Below are 24,683 nucleotides of genomic sequence, written 5' to 3'. Positions count from 1 at the left end.
CTCAAGCCCTGCATCAGCATTCATGCACCCGTCTCCATTTCCATTCCAGAGTTTGGCTCTGCAGGATGTGTGCATGCCCGGGTATGTGCTGTCCTTTCCTGTCGAGGAAGGGAAACCGGGAAAAGAACGCCAATCATGTCTCTCTCTCTCTCTCTCTCTCTCTCTCTCTCTCTCTCTCTCTCTCTCTCTCTCTCTTTCTCCAGCTCCATTCCTTCTCCTCTTCCTCCCACAAGGATGCGAGGATAGGATAGGCCGAGAGGGGGTGGGTCTTGTGTTCTGGGCAGCCCAGGACCTCCAGGCACACTGCCCCGGCTTGTACCCTGGAGACAAGGCACGTTCCACCATCTCTCGAGACAGATGGACAGGGCCCATAGCTGTCAACTGGCCCTTATTTGGCGGGACAGTCCCTTATCCCAGCGCCGTGTCCCGCTGCTGCCCCTTATTGATGATGTCCCTTAAATTTCCCGGGTTTCAAAGGAAGCAGCTCCTCTCCCTCCCTCCCTGCCGGCCAGGGAGGAGGGAGGCTCCAACTGTGTTGCTTGGCTGCGTTGCTCACCCAATAAGGAGTCTGAGAACGACTGGGGGGGTGGAGCTTGCATGCCTTGTGCCGATCAAATCGGCCGCGTTGCCTGGGGACTCGCCTTTGCTCAGCGCTTCCCAGCGGAGAGGTGACGGTGGTTTTCCTTGCTGCATCCCCTTTGCTGGGTTGCTGTGCTGTGGGAACCACCGCTTGAGGCTTCGTTTGGCTGCTGGCTGGGCTTTCTGCCTTTGGCTCAGAGGGGCTCAGAGGTTAAACATACCTGTGCTTGGAAAATCCCTTATTTTGGCTGCTGATCCCTTAGTTTCGAGGCTGCTGGTCCCTTATTTTCAAATCTGTAAATTGACAGCTATGACAGCACCGTCTTAAGCATATACGGCGCCGTGGTGGAAAGATCCCTTTGGCAACTCTTTCCCAGAGTTGTCAACCTTTTTTTTTAGGGCTGGAGGAGGCGGGCAGCGGCTGGAGGGCGGCTCCTCCAGCGGGGAAGAGGTGGAGGTTGGACACGGCACCTCCTGGCTCAGCTGGCCTCTTAGTACCACGGTGGGCATGGCAGGCAGCATGTTGAGCGAGCGAGAACATGTTTGCAACTACCACCAAGCGTTGGCTCGGTTTTTCCCCTTTTAGCCTCCCGCAGAATTTGGCTCCTGCAGGCTAAAAGGGGAAAAACTGAGCCGACGCTCAGAGGGAACGGCGCACGTACCCTCGCTCACTCAGCACGCTCGTTTCGTGTTCCCCGGAGTCTCGCCTGGCGCCCTCCAGAACTTGGCGCCCTGGCACCCCATGCCACTAGCCTCTATGGGTAAGACAGGTGTGCAGATGGATTGCAACAACAAAAACAACTTCTGCCCCGTCGGGAGGTCAACTCTGGTGCTGCTAACACAGCAGTTTGACTTTGCCCTTGGCAGCAAAAAGATGCCAACGGCAACTTCTTGTTGTTGTTTAGTCGTTTAGTCGTGTCCGCCTCTTTGTGACCCCCTGGACCAGAGCACGCCAGGCACTCCTGTCTTCCACTGCCTCCCGCAGTTTGGTCAAACTCATGCTGGTAGCTCCGAGAACACTGTCCCACCATCTCATCCTCTTTCGTCCCCTTCTCCTTCTTTCCCAACATCAGGGTCTTTTCCGGGGAGTCTTCTCTTCTCCTGAGGTGGCCAAAGTATTGGAGCCTCAGCTTCAGGATCTGTCCTTCCAGTGAGCACTCAGGGCTGATTTCCTTCCGAATAGAGAGGTTTGATCTCCTTGCAGTCCATGGGACTCTCAAGAGTCTCCTCCAGCACCAGAATTCAAAAGCATCCATTCTTCGGCGATCAGCCTTCTTTATGGTCCAGCTCTCACTTCCATACATCACTACTGGGGAAACCATAGCTTTAACTATCTGGACCTTTGTTGGCAAGGTGATGTCTGTTTTTAATCTTGCGAACTGGCCCCCTTAGCTCAGCTGGTAGAACTCAAGACTCTTAATCTCTGGCTCGTGGGTTCAAACCCCACGATGGGCAAAAGATTCCTGCATCTCAGGGGTTTGGGCTTGGCGCTTCCAGCTCTAGGATAAATAAAAGAACCTGCGTGAATGAAATCAAACGATGCTCCCTAACATGGAATTTGCCATTCTCACAGCTTCTGCGCATGGCGTCGGGATCTTTCCCCCGAGCAAAAGAATAGGATCCACCTGCAAATTAGAGTTTCCGCACACACATCAATTCTGTTTATGGAGATCCCTTTGATCACACATAAACACAGTGCCCAGACCTTTGCGATGACTGGTTCATATTTTTGCCTTGCTTCCCTTAGGTGCTGGGAGCGTGGTTTCAAAATTCCGTCTGGCCTGGTTGGGCAGCGAAATTAAATATTAAGCATTAAATGGTGATCTTTAAAAGGCTGGTTTCTCTCTGCGTCTCTCGTTCCCCATTAGCAGATCAGGACAATGAGGCCCCCGCAAAGTTAAATTCTAAACTCCTGGCTCAAAATGTTCTTGCCCAGATTTTGCTTGCTTCCCCTTGCAACCTTTTTTTAAAAAAAGAAATGTTCTCATTACTTTGATCCTCAAACTATACAAATTGTTCTCTGAGGGTTATGATAAGGTTAAATCTTAGGACACAGCCTGTAATGGATGGCAGTGAAAACTTTATCCCCAAGTTTCATATCTGTTGAGAGAGAGAGAGAGAGAGGTACATATACCGTATATAGTTTTATATTCCTTATTGGATTATTATTTTTCTAAAAACCACGTAAATACAAGTGCGCGATGTAAGATAAGGGACAAAAAAGAAGAAGAAAAGAAGCAGGACAGTGTAAGAAAACAAAACAGCACAACAGAAAAACTGTATGCATTACCAAAAATAATATTATTGTAGTTCACCAAACCTTAACCTAATAGGGTATTTATAAAAAGGAATTCCAAATACTGTTGACTTTGTGCATGGCAAGTCTGTGATTGCACGCAACTTGTTCGTGTCTAGCGAGTTTGTACGTCTCTTCCGTCGTTAAAGAAAGCCTTATTATTATTAGGTAAAGGTAAAGGGACCCCTGACTATTAGGTCCAGCCGTGGCCGACTCTGGGGTTGCGGCGCTCATCTCGCTTTATTGGCCGAGGGAGCCGGTGTACAGCTTCCGGGTCATGTGGCCAGCATGACTAAGCCGCTTCTGGCGAACCAGAGCAGCGTGCGGAAACGTCGTTTACCTTCCTGCCGGAGCGGTACCTATTTATCTACTTGCACTTTGACGTGCTTTTGAACTGCTAGGTTGGCAGGAGCAGGGACCGAGCAACGGGAGCTCACCCCGTCGTGGGGATTCGAACCACCGACCTTCTGATCGGCAAGCCCTAGGCTCTGTGGTTTAACCCACAGCGTCGTAAGGGCTCAGAGAGTCCCTTCATATTGTCCCTTTGTTAGATTCCATGTCTTGGGCCCGTAGAATTCAAAAGGATTGTTTCCCCCCACAAATTTCAGATGATTCCGTACAGTCTAGTGAATTATTATTATTCTTCCTAACCGCTTGTCGGCGAAACTTTCTGCACAGGAAATCCCCTTTCACACTTAACAGAGACCCGCTTCCGAGCTTCGCTTTTGAGCAGACAGATCTCGTTCTGCAAAAACATCTGTGCCAAGAATGCAAAGTTACATAACTTTTAGAGGAGCTGGAGAAAATGAAGTGGAATGGAGGGTTGGCAGAGTATCAGGGGACAGACAACCAGTGGTCTAAGGGAACAGGATTGGGCCTGGACTGGGGTCTCCTCTGGGTGCAATATGAATGAGCTTTTCTCAGTGAGAAAGTCGCCAAATAAGCCAAGCAGAGGGAGGAAGAGAAGGACGTTGGCAATGCCTGGTTAAGAGGTTTTAAACTGCCCCTTTCGTAGGACCCTAGAATGGTTGAATTGAAACAGGGACCCTCCCAAAGTCATCTGTTTTTTTCAAGTGGTTACATAGAATCACAGAATCATAGAATCATAGAGTTGGAAGAGACCACGAGGGCCATTGAGTCCAACCCCCTGCCAAGCAGGAAAATATCTTTAATATCTTTAATATTACAGTATTTATTAAAATAGTCTTTGAATTTCTTCCAGTCTTCTTGATGTTCCACTTCTTTCTGGTCGCCGATTCTCCCGGTGAGATCAGCCAGCTCCATAAACTCTTATCATCTTCATCTGCCATTCTTCAATTGTTGGTAGTTCTTGTGTTTTCCATTTTTTGGCTAGTAAAACCCGTGCAGCGGTTGTGGCATACAAAAAATACATTTACATCTTTTTTGGGCAATTCAACACCTGTTATTCCAAGGAGAAAGGCCTCTGGTTTCTTCATTGTAAGAATCTTTTGTTGCCCAGTGTGGGACTTGAACCCACGGAGATTTCATAGATGATCCAATTTTAGAGTTGGAACAGACCACAAGGGACATCTGGACCGCTTTGGTTAGAGCGTGGTGCTGATGACGCCAAGGTTGCAGGTTTGATCTCCGTCTGGGGCATTGCTGCACATTCCTGCCTTCCGGGGGGGTTGGACTAGATGATGTCTAGGGTCCCTTCCAACTCCACCGTTCTGTGATTCTACGATTCTCCTTCCAAGCCTTCATTGCAACAATTCTCCCGAGATTCTCGCCGGTCGCCTCAGAGCCAAGCGCTCCCGATTCTCCGTTTGCGATCTGCGTCCGAAATGTTGTTTCTTCCTTTATTGTGTTGCGAAAACGTTTGCCGGCGTCCGAAAGCCAGCTTGCAATTATAATTGTGTTCAATATACGACAGGAGGGGCCGAGAGAGAAAAAAGTCTCTGCCTTCGTTTTGTTTTTCAAAGGGATGGCAATTCTAGGATTCTATAAAAGAAGGTCTCGTTTTTTACATCGTCGTAACTCGGTCCTTGATCTTATAGTGAAACATAGCTATGAGATAGAGCAAACTTTTTCAGCAGGGGGCCGGTCCACTGTCCCTCAGAGCTTGTGGGGGGCCACACTATCTTTTTTTGGGGGGGAAATGAATGAATTCCTATGCCCCACAAATAACCCAGAGATGCAGTTTAAATAAAAGGACACGCTGAAGCATTGATGCTTTTCAATTATGGTGGGGGAGGAGTCTATTGAGAGTCCCATGGACTGCAAGAAGATCAAACCTCTCCATTCTGAAGGAAATCAGCCCTGAGTGCTCACTGGAAGGACAGATCCTGAAGCTGAGGCTCCAAGACTTTGGCCACCTCATGAGAAGAGAAGACTCCCTGGAAAAGACCCTGATGTTGGGAAAGATGGAGGGCCCAAGGAGAAGGAGACGACAGAGGACCAGATGGTGGGACAGTGTTCTGGAAGCTACCAGCATGAGTTTGACCCAACTGCGGGAGGCAGTGGGAGAGAGGAGTGCCTGGCTGCTCTGGTCCAGGGGGTCACAAAGAGGCGGACACGACTAAACGACTCAACAACAACAACAAAAACACGCTGATTCCCAGAGCATCCGTGAGTTGGATTTAGAAGCCGATTGGGCCGGATCCGGCCTTAGTTTGCCTACCCATGAGACAGAGGGACTGAAATTGGCCGGCACCCCCATTATTTCCAATGGATTTACTCCGAGTAGGATTTAGTTGCAGGCAACCACCGCTGTCTTCCATAGGTAGAGGTTTCCTGAGATGCAGATGTAGATTCTGGTTCCGACAGCTTCCTATTCCACCCTTTTGTCGCCACCCTTTTGTCGTTTCCTTCTCCTTGGAAACGTTGTCCGTCTGCCCCGGGTAGGATTAAGCTGTGGCTATTCTTGCACAGCATCTGAAATCCCTCAGAGCTCTTTATCCCCGTTCGCACAGAGAGAGAGAGAGCCTCGGGGACTTAAAGTGCAAGCGGATTGTGTGGCAAAAATAGATTGGGGGGCGGAGGAAAAGCCTCGTCATGCATTTCCGAGGACACCTTCGACTCTGGCGTGCGACAGCATTGCACAGGCGACGCACGGCCTTGTTCACGAGACAAGCCGGGCCGCGTTTATTTTTAAAACGGGAAAGTCAAAAGAGCAGCGGCTGCGTTTCTGAGTTTGCTGCTTGGGCAGCAGGGTTAGAAAATAAATCCCCATCTCCCCCCCCCCTCTTTTAAAGAGAATGCTTTTGGTTCCTCTTTAGATGTGCAAATGTGGTTTGCATTTCCGTCCCCTCCAACATTTCTCTGATGAAAACGGAGATGTCCTATTCCATACCCTCCAGCGTGTCTCAGATGGAAAGAGGGGCGTCCAGTGGGGCATTCTGGGATCAAGTCAGAAACCGGGACCGTCCCTGGAAAATAGAGACAGTTGGAGGGTCTGAATGTTCTTCTTTTATAGGTCGAAAACAGTACTTTGAATTGGGCCCAGAAGATAATCGCTAGCCAGTGAAGTGCTCTCTGCTGGGTTCCCAGTAACCTCGCTTCTCGCAGGGAGGGAAACGCCAGAAGGCCCTCGGAGCTGGACCTCAGTGTCCGGGCTGGAAGATGGGGGTGGAGACGCTCCTTCAGGTACAGTGGTACCTTGGTTTATGAACTCAATCCGTTCCAGAAATCCGTTCTTAAACCAAAGCTTTCTTAAACTAAGGCATGCTTTCCCATAGCAGCGGGGGACACAGTTTACAAATGGAACACACTCAACAGGAAGCGAAACATGTTCTTATTCCAAGGCAAAGCTCACAAACCAAAACACCTGCTTCCAGGTTTGCAGCATTCTTAATCAAGTTTTTCAAAAACTAAGCTGTCCTTAAACCAAGGTATAATAATAATAATAATAATAATAATAATAATAATAATAATATAATAATAATAATAATAATAATTTATTTATACCCTGCCCATCTGGCTGGGTTTCCCCAGCCACTCTGGGCAGCTTCCAACAGAACGCTAAAATACAATAACTTATTAAACATTAAAATTTCCCTAAACAGGGCTGCCTTCAGATGTCTTCTAAAAGTTTGGTAGTTATTTTTCTCTTTGACATCTTGTGGAGGGCGTTCCACAGGGTGGGCGCCACCACTGAGAAGGCCCTCTGCCTGGTTCCCTGTAACTCGGCGAGGGAACTGCCAGAAGGCCCTTGGAGCTGGACCTCAGTGTCCGGGCTGAATGATGGGGGTGGAGACGCTCCTTCAGGTATACTGGACCGAGGCCATTTAGGGCTTCAAAGGTCAGCACCAACACTTTGAATTGTGCTTGGAAACGTACTGGGAGCCAATGTAGGTCTTTCAAGACCGGTGTTATATGGTCTCGGCAGCCGCTCCCAGTCACCAGTCTAGCTGCCGCATTCTGGATTAGTTGTAGTTTCCGGGTCACCTTCAAAGGTAGCCCCGCGTAGAGCGCATTGCAGTAGTCCAAGCAAGAGATAACTAGAGCATGCACCACTCTGGCAAGACAGTCTGCGGTCAGGGAGGGTCTCATCCTGTGTACCAGATGGAGCTGATAAACAGCTGCCACTGTATATTCCAACATTTCCCCGATGAAAATAGGGACGTCCTAAGGAGAAGTGGGCCATTCCGGGATCAAATCAGAAACCAAATGGCTTCTGTAAATCCAGGACTGTCTCTGGAAAATAGGGACACTTAGAAGGTCACTGGCAGCCAGTGCAGTAGGGTCAGGATCCTTGCAAAATGCTCAAACTGTCTTGTCCCAGTGAGCAACTTGGTTTCCGAATTCTACACTGGTTGAAGTTTCTGAACTGTCTTTAGAGACAGTTCTGGGTTGCACTAATCTAACCTTGAGGCTACTAGAGTTCGGGTACAATTGGGCAATAAAACTCCTTGCCAAGTGTGCAAGGGCCCTTCTGTCCGGCCAGCTTGCTGTTTTTGGCACCCCAGAGATATGCAAACATCTTGTGTTCTCTCATGAAAGGAGTGTCTCCACCCCCACTGAGATCCAGCGCCGAGGGCCTTCTGGCAGTTCCCTCCCTGCGAGAAGTGACACTACAGGGAACCAGGCAGAGGGCCTTCTCGGTGGTGGCGCCCTCCCTGTGGAATGCCCTCCCATCAGATGCCAAGGAAATAAACAACTATCTGACTTTTAGAAGACATCTGAAGGCAGCCCTGTTTAGGGAAGTTTTTAATGTTTGATGTTCTATCGTGCTTTTGATATTCTGTTGGGAGCCGCCCAGAGTGGCTGGGGAAACCCAGCCAGATGGGCGAGGTATAAATAATATTTTTTTATTATCATCATCAAAAAGCAAGTGAGAATGGGGATGGGGTGGGGACGGAAGGAGAGAGAAATAGATAAAGGTAAAGGAACCCCTGACCATTAGGTCCAGTCGTGACCGACTCTGGATTTGCGGCGCTCATCTCGCTTTACTGGCCGAGGGAGCCGGCGTACAGCTTCCGGGTCATGTGGCCAGCAGGACTAAGCCGCTTCTGGCGAACCACAGCAGCGCACAGAAACACCGTTTACCTTCCCACCAGAGTGGTACCTATTTATCTACTTGCACTTGGACGTGCTTTCGAACTGCTAGGTTGGCAGGAGCAGGGACTGAGCAACGGGAGCTCGCCCCATCGCGGGGATTCGAACCGCCGACCTTCTGATCAGCAAGCCCTAGGCTCTGTGGTTTAACCCACAGCGCCACCCTGGGGGTGATCACAAGCAGGGTGTCCGAAAGAGGGAGCTAAAACTGGCACAGCAATAAAACCGCCTGCACATCTGCAAAGCTAAGCAGGGTCCGATACGGTTTCAAATTGGATGGGGGCGGGGAGCTGTGCGTTGAGATTCCTGCATTGCAGGGGGTTGGACCAGATGACCACCAGGTGTCCCTTGCGACTCTGCCATGCTGTGATCCTGCAGAAATAGAGAGGGAGGGAGGTAACATGAGAGAAAGGAGAGGAGGAGATGAAAAGGAGAGGTAGATAGAACGTTTGTGCTACCCAACTCTGGCAAATGAACACAGAGGGAATTTGGCCCTTGAAAGAAAATGTGTTGTGGAGCCTGAGATAGGAGTTTATATCCCTAGGGCACACCTGTGGACTTGGAACAGGTCTCCGCAAAAATGTTCCTATACGTACCACCTTGTCCTCATTGTGGTATCTCTCGCCTGCAGGTTTCAGGTGTGCAGCAGCAGACTTAAGATGCTCCCAGGTAACCCTGATTCTGACAAACGGCTTATTAGAAGAAAACACATGAACTTGCATGTTTGGCTGGCGACCCTGTTTGCAGCCGAGCAGAATGCTTTTTGGCATGAGGGGATTTGTTTTCCCCATAGCGGCATTCGCTCAGAGGCAACTGAGCTCCAAGGATGCTCTACCGCTGCTGTGTTATGCAGACAGTTGTTGTTGTTTAGTCGCTTAGTCCTGTCCGCCTCTTTGTGACCCCCTGGACCAGAGCACGCCAGGCACTCCTGTCTTCCACTGCCTCCCGCAGTGCTCACTGGAAGGACAGATCCTGAAGCTGAGGTTCCAAGGCTTTGGCCACCTCATGAGAAGAGAAGACTCCCTGGAAAAGACCCTGATGCTGGGAAAGATGGAGGGCACAAGGAGAAGGAGACGACAGAGGACGAGATGGTGGGACAGTGTTCTCGAAGCTACAAACATGAGTCTGACCAAACTGCGGGAGGCAGTGGAAGACAGAAGTGCCTGGCGTGCTCTGGTCCAGGGGGGTCACGAAGAGTCGGACACGACTAAACGACTCAACAACATCCAATTCATTAATCTGTTGGTTGTTAGCAGGGAGTGGCAATCAGATGGACATAGGTCATCCTTCGTTGTGGTCATGCACGATGGAGATAGCAGCCCGGTGTCTGAACCACGCAACGAGGACTTGCTAATATTCAAGTCTGCAGATTTTGCAAAGCGGTTTTATGGCGCCAGACCCTGCTGGAATCCTGCCTATGTTGCCAACAGAGGCTCAAGAATTTGAGAGCTTGAGATCTGCAGGTTATTGGTGGGTCGTGCTCATCTCAAGAAAAAACACCACCTGCAGGGGACAGGATGCTCTACCGAAACCTTCCTTGCATCTGATCTAGCAAAGCTATTGTCTTACTGTCTAATGAATGATAGCAAAACAGGAGGTCTTGTCTGCGGGCATCTGAGACCAATGGCTGTGCCATTGTGGGAACTGGATGCTGGCCAAAATGGGACCACTGGGCGTCTCCGAGACAGCTCTGAAGTTCTTGCGCGTCACAGTGGGAGAGGAGCTCTTGCCCTCCTGCCTGTGGGGTGTTTTTTCCTGGAGGGACCAGAAAAAACAGGATCCTGGGCTTTTGATGCAGGAGACAGAGCCTCAGGGATCTCCTGAAGTTCCCACCGTCCTGCCAAGAAGACTCAGATGAAACGCTTCTTCTCATTCCACCCAGCATGCCAGGCGACCTCTGCAGAAAGCTGGCAGGCCATCAGAGGAGCATCACGATCTGTATCCCTACCTCCTGGAAGAAGCAGAGGAAGGTGCAAATTATTCGGGACAATCCGAGGCATGTTTTGGAGTCCCAGGAGGAATGCACTAACATTCTTGCAGGCAGGGGGTGTTGCCACAAGGATGTCCGAGGGGCAAACAGCCCCCGCCTGAGAAGTAGAAATAGTCTCTCCCTGCCTCTTACAGTAAAAGGTAAAGGTACCCCTGACCACTGGGACATGGGTGGCGCTGTGGGTTAAACCGCAGAGCCTAGGGCTTGCCGATCAGAAGGTTGGCGGTTCGAGTCCCCGCGACGAGGTGAGCTCCCGTTGCTCGGTCCCTGCTCCTGCCAACCTAGCAGTTCGAAAGCACGTCCAAGTGCAAGTAGATAAATAGGTACCACTCCGGCAGGAAGGTAAACGGCATTTCCGCGCGCTGCTCTGGTTCGCCAGAAGCGGCTTAGTCATGCTGGCCACATGACCCGAAAGCTGTAAGCCGGCTCCCTTGGCCAATAAAGCGAGATGAGTGCCGCAACCCCAGAGTTAGCCACGACTGGACCTAATGGTTAGGGGTAAAGGTAAAGGGACCCCTGACCATTAGGTCCAGTCACGGACGACTCTGGGGTTGCGGCGCTCATCTCGCTTTATTGGCCGAGGGAGCCAGCGTTTGTCTGCAGACAGTTTTTCCAGGTCATGTGGCCAGCAGGACTAAGCCGCTTCTGGAGGACCAGAGCAGCGCACGGAAACGCTGTTCACCTTCCCGCCGGAGCGGTACCTATTTATCTACTTGCACTTTGACGTGCTTTCGAACTGCTAGGTGGGCAGGAGCAGGGACCGAGCAATGGGAGCTCACCCTGTCGCAGGGATTCGAACCGCTGACCTTCTGATTGGCAAGTCCTAGGCCTTGTGGTTTAACCAACAGCGCCACCCACGTCAATAATAATAATAATAATAATAATAATAATAATAATAATAGTTTATTTATACCCCACCCATCTGGTTGGGTTTCCCCAGCCACTCTGGGCAGCTCTCAACAGAATACAGTGGTACCTCAGGTTACATACGCTTCAGGTTACATACACTTCAGGTTACATACGCTTCAGGTTACATACACTTCAGGTTACAGACTCCACTAACCCAGAAATAGTGCTTCAGGTTAAGAACGTTACTTCAGGATAAGAACAGAAATCGTGCTCCGGCGGCGCGGCAGTAGCAGGAGGCCCCATTAGCTAAAGTGGTGCTTCAGGTTAAGAACAGTTTCAGGTTAAGAACGGACCTCCAGAACGAATTAAGTACTTAACCCGAGGTACCACTTTATAAGCTAAACAAGCTATAGCTTAGGGCCCCACTCTCTTGGGGGCCCCAAAAAAAATTAAAGGAAAACCCCCCGGATATATATATCCAAAATGTAAGATAAAAAACAAACACAATAAAACCTAAATACAGCAACAGTGTTCTGTGTTGTGTAGGCTCCTGAGATGTAAGTCATGGGCCCCGCCTGCTAGCTTGCTCCCTAAAATATCACTGGTTTGCTCCTTTCTATATATAGGGTGCCTATATTCTGCATGGACTGGTTATTTGGTTATGTGCAAATGGCTTTAGATACCTATTAAGGGTAAAGGTAAAGGGACCCCTGACCATTAGGTCCAGTCGTGGCCGACTCTGGGGTTGCGGCGCTCATCTCGCTTTACTGGCCGAGGGAGCCGGCCAGTACTTAACCCGAGGTACCACTGTATTAAAAACGATGATGATGATGAAATAGGACAGGCTTTCTCAACCTCAGTCCTCCAGATGTTTTGAGACTGCAATTCCCATCATCCCTGACCCCTGGTCCTTCTAGCTAGGGATCATGGGAATTGTAGGCCAAAAACATCTGGAGGGCCAAGGCTGAGGAAGCCTGGAACAGGACACCAGAGAAATGCAAGAGTCGGCAGATTGCGGGAATAACCCTTCCGTGCCCCCGAAACAGCTGCTGCCAGCCAGTGCTGCGCACACTAGGCGACATGGGCAAAAGCGAGGGGTTGATTTGAGCTGCCTTCCTGCAGAAGCAGCTCCGGTTTGCACGTGGGCTGCCGGGCAGGAAACATCTGCAGGGTGCGAGTGCGAGTTTCGGAACACCAAGGTCTCCTCTCCTTTGAGGTAAGAGACTGGCAGCTGCAATGATCTGTGGCCTTGCAGCAAATTAAAGGAGAGAGAGAATGCAAACCGTGGGTGGAGGCAGCCAAGTTAATCTGATAAAAAGGGATCCTTAAAGGGAAACATCAGCTTAATCTCATTTGTTGCTTTTCCTGCCCTGAGCAGAGGCTGGAAGCTGCATCGGAGGCGTCAGAGGGAGCCGCTTTGGACCTCAAAAGCGGCTTTTGTGCAAGGTCAGAGCTTGGGGGCGGGCTTTGCGGGGGTGGAGGCTCGGCTTGCTTCGTTTCGGAGCAGGACCTCCCTGCCTGAGAGCCAGGGGGCCAGGCGTGCGGCCCTCGCGAAGGTAGCTCATCGAGTGCTTCACCTGCGCGGAGGGTGTCATTCGATTTCAATGGTGCTGTTGGGTTACCTGGGTGAAAGATGGAGAAATTTGAGCAGCAGGTGTGTGTGTGTGTGTGTTTGTGTGTGTGAGAGAGAGAGAGAGGGAGAGAGGGAGAGAGAGAGAGAGAGAGAGAGAGAGAAGGAGAATGTATACACCAGCCAGGTTGGTGTGGCCCCCAGAAAGTTATCCCAAAACAGAACGCGGCCCTCGATGTCCCATTCCTGTTTTTATTATTTTTTAAATTTGTATTATTACTGCTACTGCTACTACAATATGGGACGCAGGTGGCGCTGTGGGTTAAACCACAGAGCCTAGGGCTTGCCGATCAGAAGGTTGGCGGTTCGATCCTCGCAACAGGGTGAGCTCCCGTTGCTCGGTCCCTGCTCCTGCCAACCTAGCAGTTCGAAAGCACATCAAAGTGCAAGTAGATAAATAGGTACCACTCCGGCGGGAAGGTAAACGGTGTTTCCGTGCACTGCTCTGTTTCGCCAGAAGCGGCTTCATCCTGCTGGCCACACGACCCGGAAGCTGTACGCCAGCTCCCTCGGCCAATAAAGCGAGATGAGCGCCACAACCCCAGAGTCGGCCACAACTGGACCTAATGGTCAGGGGTCCCTTTACCTTTACTGCTACTATTTCAAATTAATTAATTTTATAATGAATGATTTTAGAGTGTTGTTTGTGTTGTACTTTTGTACTGTTTTATTGTTGTTAGCCTCCCTAAGCCGGGCTTCAGCTGGGGAGGGTGGGATATAAATAATTTTATTATTATTATTATTATTATTATTATTATTATTATTATTATTATTATTATCATTATTATTTTATTTATTGGCTTTTAACAAACACAATAGAGAAAAACTTCACAAATGTTAACATAAATAAATGACTTTATCCATTGACTTCCCAACCTCTCCTCTCGTGCTTTGCATATTTACCCTTCTCATGTATATTTTAAGCTATTTATCTTAACAACTAACTCCGTTGCTCATATTTCAAGTCCTGCTCACATTTTCGCATCCCGGTAGTAGTTCTTTAAATACCCAGTGACAGGTCTCCAGTCATCAATTATTATTTTGGGGGGCATTTTGGTCTCTAATGTTTGCTGTTAATCTTCCTAGTTCCGTTTACTCCATTGCTCTCAAAAGCCATTTGTTTTAAACCTCTCCTTCTTTTAGCATACAGTGTGTGTGTGTGTTTTAACTCTTTTGGTACGGTGATGATGATGATTATTACCTTGCAGCGAGTCTCAGTTTTGAACCGTTTACTTGTGGATAGAAATGTATCTCACTCTGCGCACGTGATCCCAGCAGTATCGTAGGCAGCGTTGTTCAGTGGTTAGAATAAGCAGGCTTTTGAAAGGTCCTGCCCGCCATCTTGATTCAAAATGGCACCCGAGGGTTGGCTGCTCGCCCTCAGGTGCAGTTGTACAAATCTTGATATCATTATCCAAAATGCACCGCAAGCAAACAACTTTCTAAAATATAGAGTTAGGTACACATGTAGCTTTCGCTCTTTTGTTTTTAATTACCAGTGTTTACTTGCTTTTTTTGTTGTTGTTGAGTCGTTTAGTCATGTCCGACTCTTCGTGACCCCCTGGACCAGAACATGCCAGGCCCTCCTGTCTTCCACTGCCTCCCGCAGTTTGGTCAAACTCATGCTGGTCGCTTCAAGAACACTGTCCCACCATCTCATCCTCCGTCGTCCCCTTCTCCTTGCGCCCTCCATCTTTCCCAACATCAGGGTCTTTTCCAGGGAGTCTTCTCTTCTCATGATGTGGCCAAAGTCTTGGAGCCTCAGCTTCAGGATCTGTCCTTCCAGTGAGTACTCAGGGCTGATTTCCTTTAGAATGGAGAGGTTTGATCTTCTTGCAGTCCATGGGACTCTCAAGAGTCTCCTCCAGCACCAGAATTCAAAAGCATCCATTCTTCAGCGATCAACCTTCTTTATGGTCCAGCTTTCACTTCCATACATCACTACTGGGAAAACCATAGCTTTAACTATACGGACCTTTGTTGGCAAGGTGATGTCTCTGCTTTTTAAGATGCTGTCTAGGTTTGTCATTGCTTTTTTCCCAAGAAGCAGGAGTCTTTTAATTTTGTGGCTGCTGTCACCATCTGCAGTGATCGTGGAACCCAAGAAAGTCAAATCTCTCACGGCCTCCGTTTCTTCCCCTTCTATTTGCTAAGAGGTGATGGGATCAGTGGCTATGATCTTCTATAGATATCTGTTACTAATAAGTGAGTTTGATATGCAGACTCTAAGAAACCACTGGAATGAAGAATTGGACTTTTCAATATTACCAAGACCAGAGTTTCCCAAAACTTGGGTCTCCAGCTTTTTTCGGACTACAACTCCCACCATCCCTTGGGATTGTAGTCCAGGTGGAGGCCCAAGTTTGGGAAACCCTGAGCTACAAAGTGGGAAAGTGTTTTACTAATGGCATCGACGGCTCTTAAACCACAACTTACACAACAGAACATAATATTCAGAATCGATTGGATTCCACTTTGTTTGTAAGAAAAGGACTATCTAATTTAGCTCTTTGCTGGAGATTTAATGAGAATAATGTCATGTTTTGAACATATCTTCTTACAGTGCCCTATTCTCACTAAGCTTTGTGAAAAAGCGCCGGACTATATAAGTACAATTACGCACAAAAAAAGTTAAAATTTTCAGAGGAACAAATACTTTTGAATTATATACCCATGGTATGGACGTTGACAACTAGACAACAGAAATGGATTCTACAAACAGATTGCATGTGGACGCAGAATTTGTCCATGGGGTCACGAAGAGTCAGACATGACAAAACGACAAAACAACAACATTAGGACAATAATATGCCTCATACAGTACGTCTAGATAATAACATATGGAAATGCAACTGGTTATAACTTCTGTATCCTACAAGATCTTTCTTTCGCATTGTATTTTTTGCAAGTTTCCTCTCGATATTCCCCCCATTTCATCACTTTATTTTCTAGAACTGAAATTATTTTAACAAAACAGTGGTAAGGATAAAAATAAGGATGGCTCAATATCACCTTACGGACAAGCCCATCAGTGGTAAAATTGTTCTCTTCAGAATTCTCCTGATTCGCTTGAAAATAAATACCGTATTTTTTGCTCTATAAGACGCACCAGACCACAAGACACACCCAGTTTTTGGAGGAGGAAAACAAGAAAAAAATATATTCCTAATCTCAGAAGCCATAACAGCAAGCAGGATCGCTGCGCAGTGAAAACAGCGATCCCTCTTGCTGTTCTGGCTTCTGGGATAGCTGCGCAGCCTGCATTCGCTCCATAAGATGCACACACACATTTCCCCTTCTTTTTAGGAGGGAAAAAGTGAGTCTTATAGAGCAAAAAATATGGTAAATCCGAGCTGGCCGATGGGCCCAAGCGCCTCTCTGGCGTTTCCCGGGAAATCCTGGGGACCCGGTTGCTATAGAAACGAAACTGTTAGACGACACACATGCACACAAGGCCCTTTGCCTGAAGTTATGGTGGACTCGGGCGCTCTTGGCTCCTGCAAAAGGTCATCTTGCCGTTTGATGAATGCAAAGAGCTATTTAATGCTTCCGAGCGGTTGGGGGGGGCACAGAAAAGGGGATTTTGTTTCAGCCCAGAGGCCTTTTCTCTCACTGGGCTTAGATTTTGGGAACAGGGGTAACTTTCTGCCAGAAATCGAGTACCGGAGATGGATGCCCTAGCCAGGCAGTTCCGGCACTGGAAAGCTCCATGCAAACCACTTCCAAATTGTAGGCAACCCTGTTTAGGGAAGATTTATGATGTTTTATTGTGTCTTTAAAATAGTGGTACCTTGGTTCTCAAACGCCTTGGTACTCAAAACAACTTGGAACCCAAACACTGAAAACCCGAAAGTAAGTGTTCCGGTTTGCGGACTTTTTTCGGAATCCGAAAGTGCTCCATTTTGAGCGCTACGCTTCCGATTTGAGTGTTACGCTGAGGTCTGTCTGTTTTTGCTATTAATTTTGCGTTTTGGTTTTCGTGGCTCTTTCTTGTTTTGTTTTTGTGACTGCGTTGAAACCCAGTTCAGTTACTGACTGATGGATTGATTGTGTGACTGCAGTACATTGTTTATTGCTTTCGTTTTATGGATGAATGGCCTCGTTAGATAGTACAATTTCATGTTCAATTGCTGCTTTAAGGGCTGTTTTGAAAAGTCTGGAACAGATCAATCCGTTTTGCATGACCTTCTATGGGAAAGCGCACCTTGGTTTTGGAACGCTTTGGTTTTGGAATGGATTAAGTTTGAGAACCAAGGTGCCACTGTAGTCTGTCAGAAGCCACCCAGAGTGGCTGGGGAAACTCAGCCAGATGGGCGGGGTATAAATTTATAATAATAATACCCCACCCATCTGGCTGGGTTTCCCCAGCCACTCTGGGCAGCTTCTAACAAAACACTAAAATACAACAACCCATTAAACATTAAAAGCTTCCCTAATCAGGGCTGCCTTCGGATGTCTTCAAAAAGTTTGGTATTTATTATTATTATTATTATTATTATTATTATTACTGCAGTCAGAGAGAAACGGCTTTGGACAAGCTGAATACCTGGGAGCTCCAGGCAGGAATGGGGGAAAATCCAGATAACAATGTACAAATTCTAGAATTTTAGAGTTAGAAGGGACCCCCTAAGGTCCTCTATCCCAACCCCTTGAGATGCAGGAATCTCAACTAAAGCATCCATAACAGATGGCCGTACAACCTCTACTTAAAAACCTCCAAGGAAGGAGAGACCACCACCTCTCGTGGGAGACTGTTCCACGGCTGGACGTCTCTCACTGTCAGAAAGTTCTTCCTGATATGTAGTTGGAATCTCCGCTCTTGCGACTTGAAGCCATGGGTTTGAGTCCTGCCCTCCCAAGCGGGAGAAAAGAAGCTTGCTCCCTCCTCCATGGGACAGCGCTTGAGATATTTGAAGATGGTTCTCATATCGCCTCTCGGTCTCCTCTTTTCCAGGCTAAACATACCGTATTTTCTGCTCTATATGACTCACTTTTCCCCTCCTAAAAAGTAAGGGGAAATGTGTGTGCGTCTTATGGAGCGAATGCAGGCTGCGCAGCTATCCCAGAAGCCAGAACAGCAAGAGTGATCGCTGCTTTCACTGCACAGCGATCCCTCTTGCTGTTCTGGCTTCTGAGATTCAGAATATTTTTTTTCTTGTTTTCCTCCTCCAAAAACTAGGTGCGTCTTGTGGTCTGGTGCATCTTATAGAGCGAAAAATACGGTACTCAGATCCTTCAACTGTTCCTCATCAGGCTATGAACCTTGCTCATCCTGGTCTCCCTCCTCTGCACACCTTCTAGCTTACCAACATCTTTCTTAAATTGTGGTGCACAGAATTGCACCTAAGAACCAACAGCCAGGCCAAGAAGGCAAATGAGCAAATTTATGAGGCCTTCTGGAGCCTGTAGTTATTCTGTTAAGTATTACTTTAAATATTGTTAATACACCACCCTCAGCCCCAGGGCGGTTCACACAATAAACACACAATAACCTTCTGGGGCTTCTAGGGCCAATTTTCTGCTTCATCTAGAGATTTTGGCGTCCTCTGATTTAATTTGTTTTGTTTTTTTAATAATATTTATTAAGAATTTTTCAATACATTATAAAAAAACAAACAAAATAACATATACTTTTACAATGACCATATTTTCTTCACTTCTTTGGACTTCCTCACATCTCTCGTTCCTGCGTTCCAAGTTTTTCGAGCTTTACCCAGCAATTTATTACCTTGTATCAATTCTTAAATTAAAGTTTCCCAATATTATGTTCCTAATTTCAGATATTTTTACCCAAACCTTAAAAACTTAAACTTTGACTTCATGTTTATCCAAAATTTATCTTATCCAATTTTTCCATTTATCTTCATATTCCCTTTAACTAGTTTAATGGAACCATATTGTTATTAATCTTGCATCTTTCTTAACATTCATACAATTTACAATACTTTTGTAAATAGTCCTTAAATTTCTTCCAGTCCTCCTCCACGGCCTCTTCTCCCAGGTCTCGGATTCTGCCGGTCATTTCTGCCAGTTCCATATAGTCTATCAGTTGCATCTGCCATTCTTCCAGTGTGGGCAAATCTTGAGTTTTCCAGTGCTTGGCGACAAGTATCCTTGCTGCTGTTGTTGCATACATGAAAAATATTCGGTCCTTCTTTAACACCCTCGTCCTCTGATTTAATTTGCGGTCGTTTTATCCTTTGGTGGAGAGTTGCTGCAGGAGCTGCTGCTGTAGCCGGCGTATAAGGCGACCCCCGACTTTTGAGAAGATTTTCCTGAGTTAAAAAGTAGTCTTATATGCCAGAAAATACAGTATATATCTTTTAAAATCATTTGTTGTTGTTTAGTCGTTTAATCGTGTCCGACTCTTCGTGACCCCCTGGACCAGAGCACGCCAGGCACTCCTATCTTCCCGCAGTTTGGTCAAACTCATGCTGGTAGCTTCGAGAAGACTGTCCCACCATCTTGTCCTCCGTCGTCCCCTTCTCCTTGTGCCCTCCATCTTTCCCAGCATCAGGGTCTTTTACAGGGAGTCTTCTCTTCTCATGAGGTGGCCAAAGTCTTGGAGCCTCAGCTTCTGGATCTGTCCTTCCAGTGAGCACTCAGGGCTGATTTCCTTCAGAATGGAGAGGTTTGTTCTTCTTGCAGTCCATGGGACTCTCAAGAGTCTCCTCCAGGACCAGAATTCAAAAGCATCCATTCTTCGGCGATCAGCCTTCTTTATGGTCCAGCTTTCACTTCCATACATCACTACTGGGAAAACCATAGCTTTTACTATACGGACCTTAAAATCATAGAAAAGCCCAAAAACATTTTGGGGGGGTGGGGGAAAGAGATGTTCCTCAAAAAAAAAAAAAAAAAAAAAACCTCAACAACTTTGACAACAACAAAAAAGTGACAGCAACTTTGTCCAGGTTTTCACTAAAGGTGAGAAAGAAATCTGGCTTGCTTTAAGCGAAGATGCACACCAGGAACTTCTGTGATTCATAGCTCAGTCTTGTAGTGAGTAGCCTTTGCCGAGAAGTGGAAACAGATTATAGGAAATATTTGACACATGCCGGTATAAAAACAAGCCTAAAGCTGGCTTGTCTACATGTAGTTAGCTGCGAGTTGCACCCTTTCCCTAGCTAATCGCTGAAGCTTTTGCGAAAGCGTGGAATGTGCAGAAACATTCTAACTACTCAGTGGGGAGTGCTGTTGACGGAGAATTGTTGTTGTTGATTTATCGATTAAGAAATTTAGGTGCTTCCCTTTGGCACCGTAAACAATACAGCGTGAGTGTGTGTATTGTTGAAACCAAGATAAGTGCAGGATTAGCTGTTGACTGCAATGAGTAAGTGGATCCGCCAGTTCTGGAGAGATTATCGCGGAGCTGGTTGCGTATGTGTGGGTTTTTTGGGGGTGGGAAGAGATCAGAGCCTCTGGGCCTTGCTGGTGAATCAGAGATATTCAAGGAGGAACTAATCCTGACGACTGTGCTCTCTGCCCAGTGCTGGATTTACGTTTAATATAAACAGGCTATAACTTAGTGCCCCACTCTCTTGGGGGCCCCCAAAAAAATTAAAGGGGAAAAACCACTGGGTGTACATTTCCAAAACATAAGATAAAAGTACGTTTCTGAGCACAATTCAAAGTGTTGGTGCTGACCTTTCAAGCCCTAAACGGCCTCGGTCCAGTATATCTGAAGGAGCGTCTCCACCCCCATCGTTCTGCTCGGACACTCAGGTCCAGCACCGAGGGCCTTCTGGCAGTTCCCTCGCTGCGAGAGGCCAAGTTACAGGGAACCAGGCAGAGGGCCTTCTCGGTAGTGGCACCCGCCCTGTGGAACGCCCTCCCATCAGATGTCAAAGAGAAGAACAACTACCTGACATTCAGAAGACATCTTAAGGCAGCCCTGTTCAGGGAAGCTTTTAATGTTTGATGTATTACAGTATTTTAATATTTTTCTGGAAGCCGCCCAGAGTGGCTGGGGAAGCCCAGCCAAATGGGCAGGGTATAAATAATAAATTATTATTATTATTATTATTATTATTATTAAAAACAAATAAAACAAAACCCACATACAGCAACAGTGTTTGGTGTTGTGTAGGCTCCTAGGACGCGGGTGGCGCTGTGGGTTAAAGCCTCAGCGCCTAGGGCTTGCCGATCGAAAGGTCGGCGGTTCGAATCCCTGCTGCGGGGTGCGCTCCCGTTGTTCGGTCCCAGCGCCTGCCAACCTAGCAGTTCGAAAGCACCCTCGGGTGCAAGTAGATAAATAGGGACCGCTTTCTAGCGGGAAGGTAAACGGCGTTTCCGTGTGCAGCTCTGGCTCGACAGAGCAGCGATGTTACGCTGGCCACGTGACCCGGAAGTGTCTTCAGACAGCGCTGGCCCCTGGCCTCTTGAGTGAGATGGGTGCACAACCCCAGAGTCTGGCAAGACTGGCCCGTACGGGCAGGGGTACCTTTACCTTTACCTTTAGGCTCCTATGATGTAAGTCATGGGCCCCGCCTGCTCCCTAAAATATCACTGGTTTGCTCCTTTCTATATATAGGGTTCCTGCATTCTGCATGGACTGGTTGCATGGAAACATGAGCCAATGGCTTTAGATACCTATTGTTGTTGAGTCATTTAGTCGTGTCCGACTCTTCGTGAACCCCTGGACCAGAGCACGCCAGGCACTCCTGTCTTCCACTGCCTCCCACAGTTTCGTCAAACTCATGCTGGTAGCTTTGACAACACTGTCCCACCATCTCGTCCTCCGTCGTCCCCTTCTCCTTGCGCCCTCCATCTTTCCCAGCATCAGGGTCTTTTCCAGGGAGTCTTCTCTTCTCATGAGGTGGCCAAAGTCTTGGAGCCTCAGCTTCAGGATCTGTCCTTCCAGTGAGCACTCAGGGCTGATTTCCTTTCAGAATGGATAGGATTCTAACCTTTCCCAAGGGATGCGGGTGGCGCTGTGGGTTAAACCAGAGAGCCTAGGACTTGCCGATCAGAAGGTCGGCGGTTCGAATCCCCGCAATGACGGGGTGAGCTCCCGTTGCTTGGTCCTAGATCCTGCCAACCTAGCAGTTCGAAAGCACCTCAAAGCGCAAGTAGATAAATAGGTACCACTCCGGCGGGAAGGTAAACAGCATTTCCGTGTGCTGCTCTGTTTCACCAGAAGCGGCTTAGTCCTGCTGGCCACATGACCCAGAAGCTGTACGCCGGCTCCCTTGGCCAATAAAGCGAGGTGAGTGCTGCAACCCCAGAGTCAGCCACGACTGGACCTAATGGTCAGGGATCCCTTTACCTTTACCTAACCTTTCCCAGGATTCCAACTGAATATTATATCCAAAATCTAACTCGATGATTCTATGGCAACCTTCTACAGAAGCATATTTTGCTCCTGGCCCCACCCTGGGCATGGGAGAGGTCCCCGATCTAAACGACCCCAACTGGGAAAAGGTTGTTGAAGGAGATGGATTTGGGGGCAGAATTTCTCTCCTGACTCTCCGTCCTTTAGGTTTGCAAACCTCTCCTCCTTCCCAGACAGCGAGTGCGGGCGGCCTTTGCCACCCGCAGGCCTGGAGGACGAGGCTAGAATTTATAGTGGCGAGGGAGCAAAGAGGGAATCTGGCTGGCTGCCCCATGACTCGCTCTCGTTTTCTCGGTGACAAAGGGAAGCTGAAGGGAAGGGAGGGCCAGGCCCACATCTTTGCTGCAAACAGTTTCTAGCACAGAGATCTGTTTCCATGCAAACGGCAAAGGTTCGGGGCAGGTTTCCCAGCCAAACATGTTTGTAAAAGAAAAATCTTTTATTTATTTATTTATTTATAGATAGATGATAGATGATAGATAGATAGATAGATAGATAGATAGATAGATAGATAGATAGATAGATGATAGATGATATATAGATAGATAGATAGATGATAGATAGATAGATAGATAGATAGATGATAGATAGATAGATAGATGATAGATAGATAGATAGATAGATAGATAGATAGATAGATAGATAGATAGATGATAGATAGATGATAGATAGATAGATGATAGATAGATGATAGATAGATGATAGATAGATAGATAGATAGATAGATAGATAGATAGATAGATGATAGATAGATAGATGATAGATAGATGATAGATAGATGATAGATAGATAGATAGATAGATGATAGATAGATAGATAGATAGATAGATAGATAGATAGATAGATAGATAGAGATAGATAGAAAGATAGATGATAGATAGATAGATAGATAGATAGATAGATAGATAGATAGATAGATAGATAGATAGATGATAGATAGATAGATGATAGATAGATGATAGATAGATAGATAGATAGATAGATAGATAGATAGATAGATGATAGATAGATAGATAGATAGATAGATAGATAGATAGATGATAGATAGATAGATGATAGATAGATAGATTGATAGATAGATAGATAGATAGATAGATAGACAGACAGACAGACAGATGATAGATAGATGATAGATAGATGATAGATGATAGATAGATAGATAGATGATAGATAGATAGATAGATAGATAGATAGATAGATAGATAGATGATAGATAGATAGATGATAGATAGATAGATAGATAGATGATAGATAGATAGGATAGATAGATAGATAGATAGATAGATAGATAGATAGATGATAGATAGATGATAGATAGAGATATATTATAGATATATGTGTGTGTGGTCCATACATAAAGATAACAAAGAGGAAAAAGTTGACAATAATAAAGGAAAAAGAATGAAACAGAAAAAAAGAAAAAAGAATATAAAACATACAATACAACAAATCATCACCTGACTAACAATTAATTAATTAAGATCCATCTTCGTAAACATATTGTTTGACTTCCTCAAAGCTCTTCCATCTGAATTTCTTAGTAATTATATATATAGCAGTTTCCTATATCATTGTTTCATAAACCATATCACAGTCATCATCATATTTCCTAACTTTTCTTTTCGTACATTTCCGTATTTATATATTTAATCCCAATTTTAATCCTAGGCCCAATTGATTCTTTCAAGTGATTATAGTGGTACCTCGGGTTACATATGCTTCAGGTTACAAACACTTCAGGTTACAGACTCCGCTAACCCAGAAATAGTGCTTCAGGTTAAGAACTTTGCTTCGGGATGAGAACAGAAATCGTGCTCCGGTGGTGCGGTGGCAGCGGGAGGCCCCATTAGCTAAAGTGGTGCTTCAGGTTAAGAATGGTTTCAGGTTAAGTACGGGCCTCTGGAACGAATTAAGTACTTAACCCGAGGTACCACTGTACATATCTTTAATATTACAATATTTATTCAAATAGTCTTTGAATTTCTTCTGGTCTTCTTGGTGTTCCTCTTCTTTCTGGTCGCAGATTCTCCCAGTGAAAATCCAATTTCTCTCCTCCGGCCTGATTCATTAGATGTGTGCAATGGAACTTTAGCAAGCAGGTGGTTGAGAAATGAAATTATGGGGTGCTCGTGAAATGCAAAGATTATTGTCTGTGATAAATGGAGTTAAATGTATTTCACACAGGCACATACCTCTGGCAATTTAATGGGCTGTTCCCTAACTCATTGTGCATCACACATTTGTATCTCATAGGCCGATCAGGGTAGCCGAACCTCAAGCAGGTTGGGTTGCATTCTCTGAGTCAGCACCTCCTGGTTTGACCCAATATCGTCCTCAAGGATGGGTATCAATGAAGGCTCATCAGAATGGAGCCTTGGCAAGGGGTACGCAAGCACAAACACACAAACATTTATATCAGGGTCTTGGGTTCGAGTCCCGCTCTGGGCAAGAGATTCGGTCCCTTCCAACACTACAGTTCTATGATATT

At 46.8% G+C, this 24,683-nt stretch overlaps 1 protein-coding gene across 3 annotated transcripts in view; it reads left to right on the top strand.

Moving 5' to 3' along the window:
* CERS4 (ceramide synthase 4) overlaps positions 1-24,683 on the top strand; it is a 108,159-nt gene that overhangs the window by 34,245 nt on the left and 49,231 nt on the right. Inside the window, exon 1 of one of the 3 annotated variants that reach the window (XM_081895746.1) lies at positions 12,521-12,677. The exons of the other annotated variants lie outside the window; for them this stretch is intronic. The gene's annotated coding sequence lies outside the window, so the exon portion shown is untranslated. Of the gene's footprint in view, positions 1-12,520; positions 12,678-24,683 lie in introns of those variants that run through there. 3 annotated transcript variants of the gene reach the window in all.

Source organism: Podarcis melisellensis (assembly GCF_964234715.1).
Source record: "Podarcis melisellensis genome assembly, chromosome: 18".
NCBI lineage: Eukaryota > Metazoa > Chordata > Lepidosauria > Squamata > Lacertidae > Podarcis > Podarcis melisellensis.
The sequence above is the reverse complement of the archived record's forward strand: the minus strand, read 5'-3'. Positions and strand labels throughout refer to the sequence as shown.